At 46.3% G+C, this 23,216-nt stretch overlaps 1 pseudogene; it reads left to right on the top strand.

The window, feature by feature from the left end:
• Nucleotides 1-56: 56 nt before the first annotated feature.
• On the top strand, nt 57-21,537 carry LOC135277445 (signal peptidase complex subunit 3-like; annotated as a pseudogene).
• The last annotated feature ends 1,679 nt before the right edge of the window (nt 21,538-23,216 follow it).

The raw sequence follows: 23,216 nt of genomic DNA, 5'->3' as shown, positions 1-23,216 counted from the left end.
AGGCTGAGGTGGGAGAATCACTTGAACCGGGGAGGCAGAGGTTGCAGTGAGCCGAGATGGTGCCACTGGGCTCCAGCCTCGGTGAGGCGATAGACTAAGACTGTCTCAAAGTTTTTTTTTTTTGTTTTTTTTTTTAAATAAAAATAACAAAAATTGGATGTTCGCAGGGTTGGTTAATACTGCTTCTCTATGTTTCTCTTGGTTTTCTTTTCATGGTTGCAAGATGGCAAGTGGACACCTAGCAGCACCATCCAGAGTCAGGAGAGTTACCGCCTCATCCTTTCACCAGAGAGAAAACCTTTTCTCCGTTATTCCCAATAGCCTAATCTCATTGCCTAGGGGTTGGGGCACATGCCCGTGCCCCGCAGCTGCAGCAAGGCTGGACATAGAGTATCAGGCACAGGTGCAGGCTGTCAGCAAGGACGAAGGGACTGAAGAATGCCTGGGAGCATGTCATGCCCTGGAAATTGTGCACAGAAGCTGAGACACAGGCACTCTTGTGGGTAGTGGGTCCATACGCCAGTCAGATTCTCAGCAGCCCATGAGCTTAAGGACTTTAGAAGTGCAGTTGCAGGCCGAGTGCGGTGGCTCACGCCTGTAATCCTAAGCACTTTGGGAAGCCGAGGCGGGTATATCATGAGGTCAAAAGTTCAAGACCAGCCTGGCCAACATGGTGAAACCCCATCCCTCCTAAAAATACAAAAATTAGCTAGGCGTGGTGGCAAGTGCCGGTAATCCCAGCTACTCGGGAGGCTGAGGCGGGAGAATCACTTGAACCCGGGAGGCAGCGGTTGCAGTGAGCCAAGGTCGTGCCACTGCACTCCAGCCTGGGCAACAAAGCAAGACTCTGTCTCAAAAAAGAAATAAAAAAAGCAGAACTGCAGTTACACATCATCACTAAGGCTCCCTCAGCTGCTTAACGTTCTTTGATTTCATGAAGAAAGACAGAAACCATCACAGAAGTAGAAACAGTTGCCCAGAATATTTTAAACGGTGGTAGTGCTCATCTCACAGCCTCATTCGATGACACTGCGGAGGTCACTGTCTAACAACTGAAGTCTTCTTTTCCTCCTTAGCTTGTCTTTTTGCTGTGAGCTTGTGTTTTTACCCATGGGATGGTCCTGCTTTCCTTGTCTGGGGCCACAATCCTTTGCCTGAGCAGAGCAGTTACTAGATTCCAGTTATACTGGTGGCAAGTCCATTCCCTCGTAGGATGGGCAGCCATGGTGGTAGCGCCCAGGACAGCAGGACCAGCCCCGACAGCCTGTGATGACCTCTGAGATCTCCGGGGCAGGATTAGCAACTCCCTAAGGACGAGCCCAGTGAACCTCAGTGTGGTCTTCTCGGGATCTCCTGCAATCTTGACTCGCTGCATTGGTCGCTGGTGCCAGGCCCTGGCTTGTGACAGCACTGAGGAAATGCATGACACCTCTGCTAAACTAATGGACACTCAGGAAAACGCGTCTCATCTACCTTACGTTGAACAAACACAATTTGTGATCAAACCATTTGCTTTTCTCCCACTGGCCCTTTAAATTTGTTCAGAGGGGACACCTTCCCCTACCACTGGAAGAAAATTCTGCAGGCCTTTCCTTCTGGGATAGACAGTTTCCCCTGGTCACTCTCAGATTCACAGTTCCAGCTCAGTAATTGGAATGTCTAGTCCATGATAACAAACAAATCTCTGAACTTGATTTAGCATTAATGTTTCTCCCTCCCTGGGCTGGAGGCCTGCAGTAGGAAAGGGAAATAGGTGCTTTCTCCTCTATTTCTCAGCCTCTCCTCTTCCCGTCCTGCTTTCTAGGCAGTTTCAGGGAAGGTGAAGGGAGGGAGCTTCTGAGGGATAGGAGAGGACTTCCCTGCACTGGCACCCGGTTAATATTGCTCTGGCAGGCATGTGGCGCTGGCTTTTCCTTAGGATACGTTTATCAGCTTTTCAGGGGATCCCTGCTGGCCCCTTGAGAAGGCACTCCCTTAAACCAGGCAGGCGCCTGCTGCAGTAGCCCCCTGTGCAGTTCTTAGTGGTCAGGCACTTACTCCAGCTCCCTGCTGCTGGACTACCCATTGGACAAGATCCTGCTCTCTCCCACTGGACACTCATACCTGGTCCACAGGACTCGCACATCCTGATATGACTATCTCTGGGAGGTTGGCCAGTCCCCACGCTCCCTGAAAAGCAGTTGCTCCCTGAAAAGCAGTTAGTCTTGTGTCTCCAAGAGGAGGGGGCTGACCCTGGACCACCACACCCCCAGCTGAGGGGTTACCAATAAACTCCAAGGAGACAAGTCAGTCCCTTCCCCTCAGTTGGGGAGAGCATGGGCTCTTGGCCTAGGATAGCCTTCTTAGGAAATGCTCCCTCCCTCTCAACACTCTGACTACTTTTGTATCCCTAACCTAGCTGAAGCTTCCAGAAATCACGGAGCTCTTCACAGACCATTTCCTTTTCATATATTTTATCTTGAAGTCCCCATTAAAACTTCGATTTTTTTTTCTTTTTGCGGGGGGACAGGGTCTTTCACTGTTGCCCAGGCTGGAGTGCAGTGGTACCATCTTGGCTCATTGCAGCCTCAATTTCCGGGACTCAAGTGAGCCTCCTGTCTCAGCCTCCCCAGTAGCTGTAGAAGCGCATGGCACCACACCTGGCTAATTTTTATTTTTATTTTTTGTAGACATGGGGTCTCACTATGTTGACCAGGCTGGTTTTGAACTCCTGGGTCCAAGCAGTCCTTCTTCTCAGCCTCCCAAAGTTCTGAGATTACAGGCATGAGCCACTATGCCCGGCCACAACTTTGATTTTAACATTCTGTTGCACATTTTAAAATTTCATCCTCACACCAACAGTATGAGGGATATTATGATTCAGTCTACATATGGGAAACTGAGACACAGGTATGTGAACTTGGTATGTGAACTTGGCACTAACCTGCCAAGGTCACATAGCTAGCAGGTGACTGTTTAGATAGGTCTTTCCGTGCCTGACCCCTGCTTAGTGAGTGGACCAAGTGACGACTCCCTTCACCTAACCCAAAACCAGCAAGCAATACACCAGCAATTTGTACAAAGAAAAAATTGTTGCACCTCTAGGGACTCTTTTCAGGGGTGATAGAAATGTGCTTGTCGATTATGATGTCAAATCCATTGGGTCGCACACGTTAAATAGCTTATTGAAGATAAATTACACCTTAATAAATAAAAGTTGATTTTAAATGCCATTCAAGAAAAAAGTAACTCCTGGCCCTCAGTGGTAAAAATTAGAGCTAAGATGTCATATATGGACCAAGTTAGACTCTGCACAGTGAGTTGGTAGAAATCGTCAAAGGGAAGAAGGGAGTGAGCAGCTCTCCACAGGCCATGCCCCTCCCACCTCAGGGAAGAGAAGATGGCGACTTTCTGCTTCCACTTCCAGTTTCCCACAGACCTGATCCTCCCCTTCTTTCCTTTGGATACTCAGAGGCTTCGTCACTTTCTCATAAAGATTCCTCTTTACTTGAGTCAGTCCAGCTGGGGGGTCTTCTCCATCCACGAGCCTTCACAGTGTGTGCAGCACGCGGGGGATGGGAGGGGTCTCACTGCCCAGGCCTGTCTCTCCTGGACTCACGGGATCCTCCCACCTCAGCATTCCGAGGTGCTGTGAGCCATCATGCCCAGCCTTCGTTCCATTTTATTATTTATTATTTATTATTTTCATTGATACAGAGTCTTGCTCTGTTGCCCAGGCTGGAGTGCAGTGGCACAATCTCGGCTCGCTACAACCTCTGCCTCCCAGGTTTAAGCAATTCTCCTGCCTCAGCCTCCCGAGTAGCTGGGATTACAGGCACGCACCACCACGCCTGGCTAGTTTTTGTATTTTTAGTAGAGACAGGGTTTCACCATGTTGGCCAGGCTGGTCTCAAACTCCTGACCTCAGGTGATCCGCCTGCTTCGGCCTCCCAAAGTGCTGGTATTACAGGCGTGAGCCACCGCGCCCGGACTCCCTGCCCCCCTCATTCTATTTTAAACCTTTCAACTACTGCACTTGCTTGTCACACTATGCATACATATATTAATTTGATAAAATCTGGAGATTTAGGCCGGGCGCCCTGGCTCATGCCTGTAATCCCAGCAGAAGTTCAAGACCAGCCTGGTCAACATGGTGAAACCCCATCTCCACTAAAAAAAAATACAAAAATTAGCCGGGCATGGTGGCAGGCGCCTGTAATCCCAGCTACTCAGGAGGCTGAGGCCGGAGAATAGCTTGAACCCGAGAGGCGGAGGTTGTGATGAGCTGAGATTGCGCCATTGTACTCCAGCCTGGGCAACGAGGGCAAAACCCTGTCTCAAATAAGTAAATAAATAAAATAAAATAAAATAAATAAAATAAAATAAAAATAGGCCAGGCATGGTGGCTCATGCCTATAATCCCAACACTTTGGGAGGCCAAGGTGGGTGGATCACTTGAGCTCAGGAGTTCCAGACCAGCCTAGCAAACATGGCAAAACCTCATCTCTACTAAAAATACAAAAATTAGCTGGGTGTGGTGGCGGTGTGCCTGTAATCCCAGCTACTCGGGAGGCTGAGGCATGAGAATTGCTTGAACCAGGGAGGTGGAGGTTGCAGTGAGCCGAGATCATGCCACTGCACTTCAGCCTGGGCAACAGAGTGAGACCGTCTCTCAAAAAAAATTAAAATAAAATAAAAGTAAATCTGTATTATACAGTGTGATGCGATTTCGTGAGAAAAAAAAAAAAAAAAACATCCATTTTAGAAAAAAAGGATTGAAAACCCCAAAATGGAAACGTAGCAGTCTGTAGTGGTAAATATAAGAGTAATTTTTGTCTTTGGGGTTTTTCACATTTTTTCACAATAAGCCTGTACGATCAGATAATAAAATCCATCAGCCTTTTAAATAGGATTGGAGGCCAGGCGTAGTAACTCACACCTGTAATCCCAGCACTTTGGGAGGCCAAGGCGGGTGGATCATGAGGTCAGGAGTTTGAGATCATCCTGGCCAACATGGTGAAACCGTGTCTCTACTAAAAAAAAAAAAAATACAAAAAATAGCCAGGCGTGGCAGCGTGAACCTGTAATCCCAGCTACTCGAGAGGCTGAGGCAGGAGAATCGCTTGACTGGGGAGGCAGAGATTGCAATAAACCAAGATCACACCACTGCACTCCAGCGTGGGTGACAGAGGGAGACTCGGTCTCAAAAAAAAAAAAATAGGATTGGGAAGTCTCTATTTTCCTGTCACACTCTCATTATCCCTGCTGTGTACCACAGATGAGCACTGGGCCTGCGTTCCCTAAGTCTCTTCACTGTCCCCTTGTTAACTGTGGGTGTTCTCAACCCAGGACGAAAGGCACTGTGGCTGGGGACGTGGGGACGTGGGGGTGCCTTCTGCTGCTGCCTACTCTCCACAGCAGGCATCTCCTGGTTCCTCCGGCTCCATAGCACCGGCCACATCGAGGTTGCCAAGCTCGGTGCCAGTACCAGTTACCTCCCAGAAGCTCCTGGCCTTTACTCCCAGAACGCCTGCCTGAAAGACTGCTGCTGGCCTCAGCTTGTAAGGAAACTTCCATCCTCGGGCCTCATCCCCTGGTGGAGCGTAATTACCCGCTGGAGAGAAACAAAGCTGCACGCATTTTTCTGCTTGAATCACTTCCAAAGGGCTGATTGTCATTTCTGACTAAGACGCTGGGTTTTGTGGAGAAGTTCCCCTTGGCCAAAGGTGGGCTCCGAGGCGAGGAAATCGGGAAACCTGCTGCCTGATTGAAGATAAGGAGAACGCTGTACAAGTCAGGAGCATGCATGTTTGCTGATTGCTAACAGCTGCCTGCTCCCCATAACAACTAGCATGAAAACTCTGGAGTTGTAAAAGGGTCTGTTTATTTGCCTTTAACAGCAGCCATAAGGGGAAGCCGGGGACTCTGGCCCCATGCCACAGGCCTGGAGGGGAAGCTGGGTGGAGGCCTGGGTCAGGGCCTCCCACAGAGGAGAGAAGAATGCAGGATGGGCCTGAGGAGTGCAGAGTTCAGGGTGGAGTCCCCAGCACAACCCCACATCCTCAGTGAACCCCAAGAAGGCTTCTTTAGAACCCAGGACCTCGCCAAGTACAGTGGCTAGGCCTTAATCCCAACACTGGTAGGCTGCGGCAGGAAGATGGCTTGAGGCCAAGAATTTGAGACCAGCCCGGCAACATAGGGAGACCCTGTCTCTACAAAAAAATTAAAACATAAAAAAAATTAGCCCGAGGTCAGGCTCAGTGACTCATGCTTGTAATCCTAGCACTTTGGGAGTCTGAGGCAGGTGGATCACTTGAGCTCAGGAGTTTGAGACCAGCCTGGGCAACCTGGGGAAACCCCATCTCTACTAAAAATACCAAAAATTAGCTGAGTGTGATAGTGTGCGCCTGTAATCACAGCTACTCGGGAGGCTGAGGCACGAGAATTGCTTGAACCTGGGAGGCAGAAGTTGCAGTGAGCTGAGATCGCATCACTGCACTCCAGCCTGGGCAACTGAGCGAGACTCCATCTCTAAAAAGAAATCGAGAGAGAGAAAGAAAAAGGAAGGAAGGAAGAGAGAGAGAGATAAAGGAAGAAAGAGAGAAAGAAAGAAGAGAGAGAGAGAGAAATTAGCCAGGCATGATGGCACAGGCCTAAGTCCCAGATACTCAAGAGGCTGAGGCAGGAGAATTGCTTGAGCCCAGAGGTCAAGTCTGCAGTGAGCCATGTTTGCACCACTGCCCAGGTGACAGAGTGAGACCCTGACTGATAAATATGTAAGCCCCAGGACCTCCTTCTTTCAGGACCCATTTGTGAAATGAACCCACCTGGCTATGCTGTGCTCTGACTTTTCCTTTCACCCTTGGGTGATGAATGGGGCCCGCAGCGGATAAGCCCTGGGCATAAGATACAGAGGTTTCCTTGTCCATGTGTGAGAGATCCACAGGTCATCTCTGCTTCCCCAGGAGTGGGCTCATTGTTCCTCTTCCGCGGTGCCTTCACACCACAAGCCCTGTCCTCTCCCATCCTGAGAGGCCCCGGGAAGGGAGGCCCCCACCACCCCAACACACCGATGCCATTTGGTCAGCACCTCCCAGTAACACTCCGACTTCTACGGAAAGGGACGCAATGCCTGAGCCTGACTGTTTTCTTCACAGCCCCTGCTTGTTCCAAAGGTGATCAAAGGGATGGCAAGAAGTAAAACTGGCAGCATTTCCAGGCCGGGAAAAATGCCTGGGCCCTGTTTTTAAAAACACTCTGCTCCATCGGTATTTTTCCCTAAGTGCTCAGCTGAGATCGCCTGAGCTTCAAGGGCGGGTCACCAAATACAACTATTACTGTCTCCCTCCTTCGATCCATCAAAGCTCTGGATTGAGGAAGCCATTTTACACCCAGAAGCACCTCCCTCTCCATTTTGAAAACAGAAAATCACTACCGAGAAATGATTCTCCAGAAAATCTTGAGAACTAAGTTAAAAAATCAAATGGACTCTTATTTCTTTTTCCAAGAACCCTCTTAGGACCACCGTTCCAGGGGGATATTGCTCATGATTAATGGAAAGCAAATAAATGAATGGACTGAAATTAAATAAAGCCTCGGAATCAGCCCACGACATCCATGCGTCGATGCATTACTGAACCTGGCTATAGCCCATTTTCAAGAACTACCTTTACTTGCAGTATTACTGTCAGTCCCACTTGCATGAAGTCTAAATGGTGGGAGTGGGGGCGTCTTGAAACCTCAGCTAATCTTTCTCCTGAAGTGGAGTCTCAAGGCTTATGCGTAAATGTCAGCCCCTCAGTCCTGCTTTGGAATGAAATCCAGTGACACAGTAAGTTGTAAGGACCTTGGATGGAAAGCCCAGGAGGAGGAGGAAAGGAAGGTGTCATGTGAACGCAGGGACTGCAGATAGAATCCTGAGGCTTTGCTGCTTTGTTCGTTCGTTTTTACCTGTCCTCGAAGATGTCTTGATCAGAAGTTACTATGTTTTATCTGCTGGAGCTGGAAGGAACCTTAGGGGTATTTAATTTAGGGATTCCGTGGGCGGACTCTGGAGTGTGTGACACTGAACCTAATGTGTAGAATTGTGTTGTGTATAGACTTGCTGGTTTTCAAACATGTCCACAGATTCTTTGATGATTCTCTCCTCAAATGGTGGAAGCGGGGAGAGGGGTTGAAAAACAAAAAACCTGTGGAAGCCACGTCCTCTCCCTGCAGTGAAGCTGCAGTCAGGAACTGCCTCTAACAAACTCGTCATAAAAGGCTTCCTCATTGCCCTCTTTTTACTTATTTATTTATTTATTTAGAGAGGGAGTCTCGCTCTGTCGCCCAGGCTGGAGCGCAGTGGCACGATCTCGGCTCACTGCAACCTCCACCTCCCAGGTTCAAGTGATTCTCCTGCCTCAGCCTCCTGAGTAGCTGGCATTACAGGCATGCACCACCACACCCAGCTTTTTTTTTGTATTTTCAGTAGAGACAGGGTTTCACCATGTTGGCCAGGCTGGTCTTAACCTCGAGACCTCAAGTGATCCACCTGCCTTGGCCTCCCAAACTGCTGGGATTGTAGGAGTGAGCTGCTACACCCAGCCAGGACTTTGCCTTTCTTTGGGGCCTCAGGGGTAAGAACCCTAGATCTAGGCCAGCCTTCTAGCCCATGTACAACTTTTTTGCATGGCTTCCTTAAGGATTGATCAAACCAACACAGTGTGAATAATTCTAATAATCATACCTTATAAGGTCACTCAGTTTGTGGTTAAACAGAAAAATGTATTTTATATGGAGCCCAAATCTACTACTCAAGCTCCCATCTGTGTGGCAGGTGACCTGTGTTTTTTTTCAAATTTCCTTCCCAGCTTCCCAGTCCCTATCAAGACTTAGCTTTTCTATGCCTCGCTTTTTTTGTTTGTTTTGAGATGGAGTCTCACTCTGTCCCCAGGCTGAAATGCAGTGGCACAATCGTGGCTCACTGCAACTTCTGCCTCCCAAGTTCAAGCGATTCCCCTGCTTCAGCTTCCCAAGTAGCTGGGACTACACGTGTGCACCACTTCACCTGGCTAGTTTTTGTACTTTTAGTACAGACGGGGCTTCACCATATTGGCCAGGCTGACCTTGAACTCCAGGCCTCAGGTGATCTGCCTGCCTTGGCCTCCCAAAGTGCTAGGATTACAGGTGTGAGCCACTGTGCCAGCCTCTTGCTTTTTTTTCTTTAAACTCCTGTTAACTGACTGAACTAATTCTTTCTACTCTGAAAGTATTTACTGGCAAAGATAGAGCATATTCTGTTTAGCACTTCTGGAAATCGGAACATTAGGCAAATCAGTTCTGAGTAGTCTCTGCTGGTGTTCAGGGCATTAGCCACTGCCAGTTGCTCCTCCTTTCTCTCCAAATCTCCTGAGGTCATGGACATGCTTTGTATTAGTCTGTTTTCACATTGCTGATAAAGACATACTCGAGACTGGGAAGAAAAAGCAGTTTAATTGGACTTAGAGTTCCACATGGCTGGGGATGCCTCAGAATCACAGCAGGAGGTGAAAGGCACTTCTTACATGGTGGCGGCAAGAGGAAAATGAGGAAGAAGCAAAAGTGGAAACGCCTGATAAACCCATCAGGTCTTGTGAGACTTATTCACTACCATGAGAACAGTACAGGGGAAACCACCCCCAAGTTTCAAATTACCTCCCACCAGGTCCCTCTCACAACGTGTGGGAATTACGGGAGTACAATTGAGATTTGGGTGGGGACACAGAGTCACACCATCTCATACGTGAAGCCACAATTCTTCCTGTCAGTTTCCCTGAGGAGCTGTGACATCTCTGATTTCCTTCATGAAGTCAGAGGACTCCCATAGTCCTCACCCACCTGCCAATCTCTCTCTTTTGGACTGTTTCCTTGCAAGCCCTTTCAGTCTCTGTTAAAATCCAACATATTTTCCCTTTGCTTCTCTAAAATAGTTCCAGCCCTATTACTTCTACAGCCAGCCTTCGTGGGTCAGAACTACTTGCCAGAAACAAGATAAATGCAAAAAGAGAAGCCAGAGCGTCGCGGAACTCACTCAACCAGACAGAACGCATAGGAGACTCATTGGCCGAGAGCTGTGCCGTTGCCACACTTCCTTGGGCTCACTGGCTCTGGGTGGGCGGTACCGCTGGCTCTCCCTGGCTGAGATGCATCCATCCTCAGCACTCTCAGAACAGGGAACAGAATGGCTTTTAACAAACACTGTGAAAAGTTTTTTGTCTTTTTTTAGCATTTAAATTTTTTTTTCTTTTCTTTTCTTTTTTTTTGAGATGGAGTCTTGCTCTGTTGCCAGGCTGGAGTGCAGTGGCACAGTCTCGGCTCACTGCAGCCCCCGCCTCCTGGGTTCAAGCAATTCTTCCGCCTCAGCCTCCCGACTAGCTGGGACCACAGGCATGTGTCACCACGCCTGGCTAATTTTTGTATTTTTAGTAGAGACGGGGTTTCAGCATGGTCAGGATGGTCTCGATCTCTTGACCTCGTGATCCGCCCACCTCAGCCTCCCAAAGTGCTGGGATTATAGGCATAAGCCACCAGGCCCAGCAGCATTTAAATTTTTAAACATTATTTTATTTTTTAAGACAGGGCGTGGGTGCAGTGGCTGATGCCTGTAATCTCAGCACTTTGGGAGGCTGAGGTGGGCAGATCACCTGAGGTCAGGAGGTTGAGACCAGCCTGGTCAACACAGTGAAACCCCGTCACTACTAAAAATACAAAAATTAGCCAGGTGTGGCAATGTGCGCCTGTAATCTGAGCTACTTGGGAGGCTGAAACAGGAGAATCACTTGAACCTAGGAGGCAGAGGTTGCAGTGAGCTGAGATCACGCCACTGCACTCCAGCCTAGGCGACAGAGGGAAATTCTGTCTTAAAAAACAAAAAAAAACAAACAACAACAACAAAAAAACAGATGTAAAAAACACTGGTTCTCACTATGTTGCCCAGGTTGGCCTCCAACTCCTGGGCTCAAGAGATCCTTCTGCCTCAGCCTCCCAAGTATCTGGGACTACGGGTGAATGGTACCATACCCAGCAGTTTATTTACAAGACAAACATTTCTAGCAACAAATAACCTTCTAATTCCAGCACTTTGGAGGAAGCCGAGACTGGCAGATCACCTGAGGTCAGGAGTTCAAGACCAGCCTGGCCAACATGGTGAAACACGATCTCTACTAAAAATACAAAAATCAGCCGGACATGGTGGCACACGCCTGTAATCCCACCTGCTTGGGAGACTGAGGCACGAGAATCACTTGAACCTCGAAGGTGGAGGTTGCAGTGAGCTGAGATGTTGACACTGCACTCCAGCCTGGGCGACAGAGTGAGACTCTGTCTCAAAAACACAAAAACAAACAAAAAAACTTCTAATGAATTAGTGCTGTGCAGGATGTCATTACATAAGGATACACAAGGCCGGGCACAGTGGATGTGGATCCTACCTGTAATCTCAGCACTTTGAGAGGCCAAGGCAGGAGGATCACTTGAGCCTGGGAGTTTAAGACCAGCCTGGGCAACACAGTGAGACCACATCTCTATTAAAAATAATAATAATAAAACATTAGCCAGGTGTGGTGGTGAGCACCTGAAGTCCAAGCTACTCAAAAGGCTGAGGTGGGAGGATCTCTTGCACCCAGGAAGTCAAGGCTACAAGGAGCTATGATCACCCCGCTACATCACTACACTTCAGCCTGGGCGACAGAGTGAGAACCTGTCTCTTAAAATATATATGCATACATAATCACTCTTCTAGTTAGAAAATTGGCTAAAAAAATTAAAAGCATTTGTCTCCTGAAAAACCATAAAATGTAATCTAACAATATAACTTCCAGATGCCTTCTACTCTCTAAGGCTACCCCTAGGATGGATCTTAAACTATTAAAAGCAGTTGGTATGTTTACCTGTTGTTTCCCTGGTTCAGATGATGAGGTCCTGACAGGTAGGGCCCGTGTCCTGTTTAGATGCTTTAGGCTTCCTTGCACAGCTGAGTTTGCACACTGCGTGAGGATGCCTAGCCAAGGGAGGGAATGAGGGCTGAAATCCAGCCTCTTCTTCCCTAGTCAAGCCTCGTGCGTTGGGGTTGTGTTTGCCTGGAGGCAGTGTACTTTTTCTATTTTATTTGACCTATATAACTTCTCATTTGCTAACAGTGTCCTTTGATTTCTCATCTCCTGAACATTGTAGAAGCCCAAAAAATGCTGAAAGAGGAAAGGAATCAATGAAAAAATGAATGAAGCATACTTTACTTTTGATAAAGATGCATGAGAGAGGCAGATACTATTTTTTTGCCAGTCCCAACAATCATTTTCCTCCTTCCTGGCCCCATTTCTTTCCTGATATTTACTCCCTGCCCCTCTCAATTTAGGGTAAATCCTGAGGAATTTAAGCTAGTGATTCTCAATCTTGGTAATACATTAGAACCACCTGGGAAGATTTTTAAAACTCCTCTGTCCAGGGTATTAGTCTGCTTTCACACTGCTGATAAAGACATACCCAAGACTGGCAATTTACAAAAGAGTTTCAATTGGACTTACGGTTCCACGTGGCTGGGGAAGTCTCAAAATCATGGTGGAAGGCAAGGAGGAGCAAGTCACACCATACATGGATGGTAGCAGGCAAAGAGAGCTTGTGCAGGAAACCTCTGCTATATAATAAGTAGACTTACAGCCGGTGTGGTGGCTCACACCTGTAATCCCAGCACTTTGGGAGGCCGAGGCAGGCAGATCAGGAGGTCAGGAGTTCAACCAGCCTACCAACATGGCAGCATTAACTCGAAAGTCTACAGTCCAAATTCTCATCCAAGACAAGGCAGGTGGATCACTTGAGCCTAGGAGTTCAAGACCAGCCAGGTCAGCATGATGAAACCCCATCTCTACAAAAAATAGCCAGGTGTGGTGGCACTCACCTGTAGTCCCAGTGGCTACTCAGAATGCTGATGAGGGAGGATCACTTGAGCCCGGGAGGTTGAGTCTGTAGTGAGCCATGATTGCATCACTGCACTCCAGCCTGGGCAACAGAACAAGACCCTATTTTTTAAAAAAAAAGGCCACTCTGGGAGGCCAAGGCAAGTGGATCACGTGAGGTCAGGAGTTCAAGACCAGCCTGGCCAACATGGTGAAACCTTATCTCTACTAAAAATACAAAATTTAACTAGGCATGGTGGCACATGCCTGTAATCCCAGCTATTCAAGAGGCTGAGCCATGAGAATTACTTGAGCCCGGGAGGCAGAGGTTATAGAGAGCCAAGATTGCACCACTGCATTCCAGCCTGGATGACAAAGCGAGACTCTGTCTCAAAAAAAAAAAAAAAAATGCTGGATGCAGTGGCTCATGCCTGTAATCCCAGCATTTTGGGAGGCTGAGGTGGGCAGATCACAAGGTCAGGAGTTCAAGACCAGCCTGGCCAACATGGTGAATCCCCATCTCTACTAAAAATACAAAAATTAGCCAGGCGTGTGGCGGGCACCTGTAATCCCAGCTACTTGGGAGGCTGAGGCAGAAGAATCATTTCAACCCCGGAGGCAGAGGTTGCAGTGAGCCAGGATCAGGCCACTGCACTCCAGCCTGGGCAACAGAGCAAGACTCTAGGAAAAAAAAAAAAAGATTTTCCTATTGGAGGGAGGCCTCAGTAAGTGTGTATGTGTGTCAGTTTTCTCCCTAAAGGAACAGGAACAAGAATGTATAAGGAGCAAACGAAGCAGAGTATGTGGGGAAAGGAGGGGGAGGGGATTACAAAAACCAAGGGCTAAATATAGAGAAAAATCCATACACATAGTTTGAGAGGAAATTATGCTTTGGAAATGGAATGAGAATGACACAGGAACAAATTAAGAGGAGGTACTTAATAACTTTGAGAGCTTAAGAACACTGATGATTAATGGAGATGTGATATGGTTTCCTCAACACGGAGGCCCAGGAGAAGGATTAGAATTAAAGCACTAAGGTAGTAGGAGAAAGAACAAGTTCCAGGACTAGGGGTGGGAGTCAGTGAACGCACAGATGGTTACTAAATACCTAGTCTGTGTTTGCTCATGCAGGTGACAAGAAATCTAAGAACACTTGCAACCAAAGTACCAGATTTGCTTTCAAAACAACAACAAACCCAGCAACCGAGAGCACTTATCCTGCACACAAGATGCATGCAATAAATAATTCTTGAATCAACTCGGGACAGAGGATTTATCTGAGCATAGAAAATGCGGTGAGACTTAATGACAACATGCTGGGTGAATTTGCAATTGTAGATCTCTGGCAGCCGTGGCAGGCCAAATAATTCCTAGTATTATGCTTAAGAGACATGCGTATTATTGATGCAGTAGAATTTGATGTGTGACTAATTGTTTTCCATTTCAAAAAATGCAAAGTATTCCATTCAAACAGAAAAATGCATGAAAAAGTTCGAGAGTGACTAATACAATCTTTATGTCACTCATTTCAATGTTAGCAACTTGTACATTTTTGAATTAATAAACGGGCACCGTGTACAAGCTTTGCTGAAAGAGCGAGGCTTTGTAAAGCCTGGTGCCCATGTTGTGAAGACAGTGGAGCTGTCACAGCCACGCCGCGGCGAGGGACACGAGCCACCTGACTGCTGCTTGCTGGCCATGTGACCCTGGAAAGTTGTTTCAACTCTTGGTACATCTGTAAAATGGAGATAATAAGGCTGCCCCTCTCAAAAGGTTGTGAGGATAACTGAGAAACATGTAGGTAAAGTGTTAACTAGTGACTGGTGACTGGTGGGTAGTCTGTAAATGTTAACTACTACTATTATCGTCTTCATCCGTCTGGACTGCTATAACAGAATACCATGGACTTGGTAGCAGATTAAACAACAGACATTTATTTCTCACAGTTCTGGAGCTGGGAAGACCAAGATCAAGATGCAGCGGGTTCAGTATCTAGCGAGAGCCTGTCTCCTTGTTCATAGATGCCACCTTCTTGTTATGTCCGCAAATGGTGGAAGAGGCTAGGAGTCTGTCTCAACCTCAAGTCTCTCTATCTTTTTTTTTTTTTTTTTTCTGAGACAAGCTCTCACTCTGTCACCCAGGGAGTGCAGTGGCATGATCATGGCTCAATGCAGCCTCTAACTTCTGGGCTCAGGCGATCTTCCCAGTTCAGCCTCTCAAGTAGCTGGGATTACAGGTGCAAACCACCATCCCTGGCTAATTTTTGTAGAGACTGGGTCTCACTTTGTTGCCCAGGCTGGTCTCAAACTCCTGGTTGCAAGTAATCCTCTTGCCTCAGCCCCCTAAAGTGCTGGGATTATAGGCCTGAGCCATCACACCCGACTAACCATTTTCCTGGCCCATCATTTTCCTATATCAGTGAACAGAGGACCATCCTGCCTACCTCTAATTTGAAATGCAAGTGTATTGCCTTAGGTACAGCAAATAATGGACATGGTCAGTATTTACCCAAGGATGAATGTGATTGCCCAAAAGCAAAATAGAGATTTGACACATTTTGGAAAAGGTAATCTCAAAGAAAACAAAGCAACATTTACTCGAAATGTCTTTTTTAGCCTACTCAGTAATTATGTGTTTAGAAAAGAGAAGTAGTAAAGAGTGACAGGAAAGAAGACCAATGTCAACAGGGCATGTTAGCAGATGAAATGCTTAAAAATGTAATTATTGAGGGAGACTGCTGTTTCCAGCCTGACAGTAACGAGTAGCATACACGCCCTCCTGCTATAAGGAAGCTGGGGAAAGTATGTGAAACAAATGTTCAGACATGTACCATAGGCAATTCCAGAGTGAGAAGGAAAAGAAATTGAGTCCAAAAATGACCTAGGCTGTCTGCCAGGAGATACTTCCCAGACTGCTGTGGTGCAAAAGAGAACCTAAACAGAGTATGGTCGTTTCACCAAGTTGAAGGACACAGAATGGTTTCAGGAGGATAAGGTGGCTGGAATTTGCAAGGCAAAGTAACACAGAGAAAAGCGTCCAAAGAAAGAGCCCAGGAAATCTGCCTAACAGTGCCCTGGAGTCTTGTACTGAATATAGAGCTGTATTTCTAACAGGAAACTCCACAAAGCCACGCAAAAAATCACCATGGGGAAATGTAAGTTGGACAATTCCCAGAGCCCACACACTACTGGGGTATGTTTGAGTTCCAACTCTGAGTGAAGAGACCTGATTAAAAACTCAGGATGTGCGGTAAAGATGCCTGAAGGGTTATACCTTAGGAGGAGAGCTAAAATAGCCCTAGAACAGCAATTGTCAGCCAGAGATGAGTTTACTCCCCAGAGGGTATTTTGCGTCGTACTGGGAAGATGCTACCTATCTAGAAGGTAAAGGCCAGGGGTCTTAGTCTACTCATGAGGCTATAACAAAACACTGGGTGGCTTAGAAATAACAAATTTATTTCTCACAGTTCTGGAGGCTGGGAGGTCCTAAATCAAGGCACTGGCAGATTTGGTGTCTGATGAGAGCCACTTCCTGGTTTAGAGAATGTGTCCTCACTGCTTCCTCACATGGCAAAAGAGGACAAGGCAGCTCTCTGGGGCCTCTTTCATAAGGACACCAATCCCAAAGGCCCCCCTTCCTAACACTATGACATTAGCGTTAGACTTCAACATATTAATCTGGGAGAGGCACAAACATTCAACCATAGCACCCGGGATGCTGTTAAACATCCTATAGCGCACAGGACAGGCTCACAACAAAGAAATGTCAACAGTGCCAAGAATCTGTCAATCCAAATGTCAACAGTTGCGACCTGAGTCCGTGAGTGTGAAGAAAAAAAAATGACAAATATCAAAATAACAACGTTGCAGCTGGGTGCGGTGGCTAATGCCCCGTACTTTGGGAAGCCAAGGTGGGCGGATTGCTTGAGGTCAGGGGTTCAAAACCAGCCTGGCCAACACAGTGAAACCCCGTCTCTACTAAAAATACAAAAATTAGCCAGTCTTGATGGCATGCACCTGTAATCCCAGCTACTCGGGAGGCGGAGGCAGGAGAAGAGAAGCACTTGAACCCAGAAGGCAGAGGTTGCAGTGAGCCGAGATCATGCCACTGCACTCCAGCCTGGGTGACAGAGTGAGACTCCATCTCAAAAAAAAAAAAAGGAAGAAGAAAAGAAAAAGAAAAAAGAAAGACCTTTTCAGATGAATAAACACTGAGAGGTCATTTCCAGAAAACTGCATCATAAGAAATGTTTTTTTGGCCGGGCATGGTGGTTCATGTGTGTAATCCCAGCACTTTGGGCTGTTCGTTGTTGCTTTTCAAAAAAAAAAAAAATTATATTAATAGAGATGGGATTTTGCCATGTTAACCAGGCTGGTCTTGAACTCCTGACCTCAAGTGATCTGCCCCCTCCCTTGGCCTTCCAAAGTGCTGGGATTACATGCATGAGTCGCTGCACCTGGCAAATTGCAGCATTTTAGGAGGCCGTGGGGAGAGTATTGCCTCAGGCCAGGAGTTCAAGACAAGCCTGGGCAACTAGCGAGACACATTCTCTACACAAAATAGAGAAAAATTAACTGGGTATGATGGCACACACCTTTAGTCCCACTACTCAGGAGGCTGGGGAATAGAGGATTGCTTGAGCCCAGGAGGTTGAGGTTTCAGTGAGGCATAATTGTGTCACTGCACTCCAGCCTTGGTGACAGACAGAAAAATGAGATCTACACAAAGAAATAAAGAGATGTAAATGCATGGTAAATATAAAATACTTTTTTCATTTAAAAAAATTTATCTAAAAAGATAATTGACCATTTAAAGGAAATATAAAAATATATTTTGGATTTTATAATGGAAATGAAATGTCTTAAAACAATAGCACAAAGGTTCCAAAGGGAAATGGAGTTGCATTATTAAAAGGTTCTTACATGATATGTAAAGTAGCATAACAATATTTAAAGATATGTGACATGCTCCCGAAACAGGAGCCTGAGCATGCATGTGGACACAGGATGGTGGGAGAAGAACAACGCCGCGGTGGCACAGGTGAACTCTGCCGCTTCTCAGCCTGATGGCGGCGCTCACCTTCAGCTGCTTTCATCACCACTGCCTTCAAAGAAGGAAGCGTCCCGGTGCGGCTGCAATGATTCGAGGATCAAGCTGAAAAACGTAGACAACTTCAGCGAACCTACAGAAAGAAGTGATTTGGATTCATTACATTTGATGTAACTGCTGATTAACTCAGCTCATTTCCCAGTAGTGGCACCAGTCTTGTAGTTAATTCTGAGAATATATTTGATTGGAATGTTAAGCAATTGTTTATTTATCAGCAGAATATTCAACAAAAACCAATCTACGATTATAGAGCTAATGGCAATATATTTGCATCAAAATTTGAGACCTGTGATTAAAATTCTCATTATGAAGATATGTAATCAAAAACTGGAAAGATTATTAAAAATTTTTGTGTTTTCTGAGATTATTTTAAAATCCATCTCAGTACAACTTTTTTTTTCATAATTTTTTTCTGTTTTTAAGAGATACAGTCTCACTGTCACCCAGGCTGGGACAATCATAGCTAACTGCAGCCTCAATCTCCTGGGCCCAGGCATTTTTTGTTTTCAAATATATGGCATGAGCTGTTTTGGTAGTCTTATTAAGCCATATATCTGCAATTGATTATATGTCTGCCTATTGAGAATAATTTTCCTTGTTTTGGTGGTGTATGGGATTCATCCACCTAAGTACTTGAACTAGTCTTTTTAACTGTAAATTAAATGCCAGGTGCAGTGGCTGATGCCTGTAACCCCAGCACTTTGGGAGGCTGAGGTGGGAGGATCACTTAAGCCCAGGAGTTCAAGGCCAGCCTGGGCAACAAGTGACACCTTGTCTCTACAAAAAATTTAAAAAATTAGTCAGGTTTGGTGGCATACGCTTGTAGTCTCAGCTACTGGAGAGGCTGAAGGAGGAGAATTGATTGAGCCCAGGAAGTTGAGCCTGCAGTGACCCGTGACAGTGCCACTGCACTCCAGCCTGGATGACAGAGCAAGACCCTGTCTCAAAAAAATTATAAATTATAATTGAGAATAAGTTTTATAATCAAAAGCTGTTAAACTATTGGATTAAAAATCTATTAAAGCTATCAGTTATTTATTTTTATTTATTTATTTTTTTGAGACGGAGTTTCGCTCTTGTTACCCAGGGTGGAGTGCAATGGCGCGATCTCGGCTCACCGCAACCTCCGCCTCCTGGGTTCAGGCAATTCTCCTGCCTCAGCCTCCTGAGTAGCTGGGATTACAAGCACGGGCCACCATGCCCAGCTAGCTATCAGTTATTATAATTGAAAGCTAATTAGTCTGATTTACAGCTTTTGTTGCAAGTAGGGTAGAGGTGGAGATATTTATATAGAATGTTGCTCAAACAGAAATCTTGTTGAGTTCTATTTCAGTGTTGATACTGAAGGTATAAAGTGATAGACTTAAAATATGAAAGTGAAATCCACAGAACCGAAATGTGCTTCTACGTTTTTCACCTGAGTTACCCTTATGTTGGTCGTTAGCGTCGCCTGGAAATCGTTTGTACTTAAAGGCTCTGAACCAAGTTGACCTTTAGGAGGAGATTGTTCTGAAAGGAATTAATCTGAAGCTACTCTTGAAATACACGAAAACAAAAGATTTTCTTGGCAATGGAAATGGTTGCAAGAGGAACGTCACTTTAACTGTCTCTGGGAACCTTGTACCAGTTGCCAGAATGCTGCCTCAGGACAGGATCAGAACATGTATCTGTTCCATTTCCAGATACATGGAACAAACTTAGTCTAAGTTTGAAACAATGTATTTTTATTTTATTTATTTATTTTTTTGAGACAGAATCTCACTTTGTCACCCAGGCTGGAGTGCAGTGCCCGCTCGGCTCTCTGCAGCCTCTACTTCCCAGGTTCAAGCAATTCTCCCACTTCAGCCTCCCGAGTAGCTGGGACTACAGGCATGCACTACCACATCCAGCTAATTTTCGTATTTTTAGTAGGGATGGGGTTTCTCCATGTTGGGCAGGCTGGTTTCAAACTCCTGGATTCAAGGGATGTACCATCTCAGCCTGCCAAAGTGCTGAGATTACAGGCATGAGCCACTGCACCTGGCAAAACAATATATTTTTATTCTTAATGAATTGTATGTCATTGAACTTTTCAAAAAAAAAAAGAGGCTGGACACTGTGCCTCACACCTGTAATCCCAGCACTTTGGGAGGCCAAGGCAGGCAGGTCATGAGGTCAAGAGATCGAGACCATCCTGGGCAACATGGTGAAACCCCATCTCTACTAAAAATACAAAAATTAGCTGGGAATGATGGCACATGCCTGTAATCCCAGCTACTCAGGAGGCTGAGGCAAGAGAATCGCTTGAACTCAGAAGGTAGAGGTTGCAATGAGCCGAGATTGCACCACTGCACTCCAGCCTGGGCAACAGAGGAAAACCCTGTCTTTAAAAAAAAAAAAAAAAAAGAGTAAGACCAAACTATACACTCTATAAAGAAATCTAATTTGAATACAAAGACAATAGATTAAGAATAAATGGGCTGGGTGCAGTGGCTCACGCCTGTAATCCCAGCACTTTGGGAGGCTGAGGCAGGTGGATCACCTGAAGTCGGGAGTTCGATACCAGCCTGACCAACATATCTCTATAATAGTTGACTTTAAAAAGAAACAAATTGTCAAGATATTATAAACTAAAGATTTGTGCACTTCATTGAATGTTTTAATTTTTAAAAATTAGTTTTAGTGCAAACTATTTGCAGTTATAAAAAGGAATATCTGGCTATGCATGGTGGCTCACGCCTATAATCCCAGCACTCTGGAAGGCTGAGGTGGGTGGATCACCAGGTCAAGAGATTGAGACTTCCTGGCCAACACGGTGAAACCCCATCTCTACTAAAAGTGCAAAAATTAGCTGGGCATGGTGGTGCACGCCTGTAGTCCCAGCTACTCAGGAGGCTGAGGCAGGAGAATTGCTTGAACCTGGGAGGCAGAGGTTGCAGTGAGCTGAGAATGGGCCCCTGCACTCCAGCCTGGCAACAGAGACTCTATCTCAAAAAAAAAAAGGAATATTCTTCCCCTGCTGTGTGCATGCTACTCAGGAGGCTGGTGTGGGTGGATCCCTTGAACCTAAGCAGTTTGAGACCAGCCTGGACAACATAGCAAGACTCTGTCTCTAAAAAACTACTACTAATAATAATAAAGACAAACATTTACCTATGATCACACCCCCTAAATAAGTTGTTTTCATTTTTCTACTTTGCTTGCCAATGTTTGCATGTAGGCATAGTTTAGTTTGACGTCAGCATAGAAATACAGGTTAGTGAGGCCTCGGGTTGCAAATAACCCCAGGGTGAGGGTGCAGCCAGGGTTAAGGAAGGAGAGGAATGGGACCAGGGCAGAAGCACTGCTGCAGCTCTTCCCTCGTGACTCTTCGAGGCTCCTGAGAGCTCACCACCTTTTCTTCATGGACTGCCCTTTTCTGCTGCTTCTAGCCACTTGGTGAAAAATATAGCCAAAGGAAAGGGCAGGTTTGTGCCTTTTGGTGTAGCCACTTGGAACGTGATTAAATCCACTTTTCTGGACCCATTTCCCAGTCCCTATAGAAGAGACTCATTGACTTAGGTTCCCATCCTTGAGTCAGCAAATGGGGCAAGGTGTAGGAAAGAAAATCTTTGGTGGGAGTTGCCTGTGAACCACTCCACTGCGGGCCTAGAGGAGACACATTCAAGCCCTGAGGCATGTGTGTGGTTCTTGCTGTCTGATTCAGCCATGGGACCCTTTGCTGTAGCTGGACCAAGAATAATGAGGACAGAACAGACATATTTTAATCATGCCTGAAATAAATATTGACAATTTTGATGAGAAAAAAATTTTTTTGATGAGGTGGTTCATGTCTGTAATCCCAGCACTTTGGGAGGCTGAGGCAGGTGGATCACCAGAGGTCGGGAGTTCGATACCAGCCTGACCAACATGGAGAAACCCCGTCTCTACTAAAAATACAGAATTAGCCAGGCATGGTGGCGCATGCCTGTAATCACAGCTACTTGGGAGGCTGAGGCAGGAGAATCGCTTGAACCCAGGAGGCGGAGGTTGCAGTGAGCTGAGATCATGCCATTGCACTCCAGCCTGGGCAACAAGAGTGAAACTCCATCTCAAAAAAAAAAAAATTTTTTTTCTGATTCGGGCAGTGACATATACTCTTTTTTGTTGTTGTTTTTTGAGACAGAGTCCTGCTCTCTCACTCAGGCTGGAGCAGTACAGGGGCATGATCTCACTGCAACCTCTGCCTCCCAGGTTCAAGTGATTTCTGCCTCAGACTCCTAAGTAGCTGGGATTACAGGTGTGTACCATTATGCCCAGCTAATTTTTGTAATTTTTAGCAGAGATGGGGTTTCACCATGTTGGCCAGGCTGGTCTCAAACTCCTGACCTCAAATGATCCATCCGCACCTCAAATGATCCACCCGCCTTGGACTCCTAAAGTGCTGGGATTACAGGCGTGAGCCAATGTACCCAGCCTAGTGATGTATATTTTGAGTGATAAGAATGACAATAATAATTTAAAAAATACAAAACAAAAACAAAAAAGAATGACAATAAAACTGAACATGAGGCCGGGCGCGGTGGCTCAAGCCTGTAATCCCAGCACTTTGGGAGGCCAAGGCGGGTGGATCACGAGGTCGAGAGATCGAGACCATCCTGGTCAACAAGGTGAAACCCCGTCTCTACTAAAAATACAAAAAATTAGCTGGGCATGGTGGCGTGTGCCTGTAATCCCAGCTGCTCAGGAGGCTGAGGCAGGAGAATTGCCTGAACCCAGGAGGCGGAGGTTGCGGTGAGCCGAGATCGCGCCATTGCACTCCAGCCTGGGTAACGAGTGAAACTCCGTCTCGGAAAAAAAAAAAAAAAAAACTGAACATGAAACCAAAACGAATTGTTTCATTCACCTGAAAGAAAACATTGAAGAAGGACTATTGCATTGCACCTTAACATGTTTTCCATTTTTCTTTCTTTCCCTTTTTTTTTTTTTTTTTTTTGAGACAGGGTCTCACTCTGTTACTCAGGCGGGAATGCAGTGGTGCAATCTTGGCTCACTGCAGCCTCAGCCTCCCTCGGCTCATGTGATCCTTCTACCTCAGCCTCCTGAGTAGCTGGGACCACAGGTGTGAATTCTATGTAGAGATGGGTTTTCTCCATATTGTCAAGACTGGTCTCAAACTTCCGGGCTCAAGCAATCTTCCCGCCTCAGCCTCCCAAAGTGCTGACATTACAGGCGTCAGCCATCTTACCCGGCCAA

The sequence above is a fragment of the Aotus nancymaae genome, unplaced genomic scaffold (genome assembly GCF_030222135.1).
Source record: "Aotus nancymaae isolate 86718 unplaced genomic scaffold, 86718_ANA_hifiasm-v0.15.2.pri h1tg000032l_0, whole genome shotgun sequence".
Lineage (NCBI taxonomy): Eukaryota > Metazoa > Chordata > Mammalia > Primates > Aotidae > Aotus > Aotus nancymaae.
The sequence above is the reverse complement of the archived record's forward strand: the minus strand, read 5'-3'. Positions and strand labels throughout refer to the sequence as shown.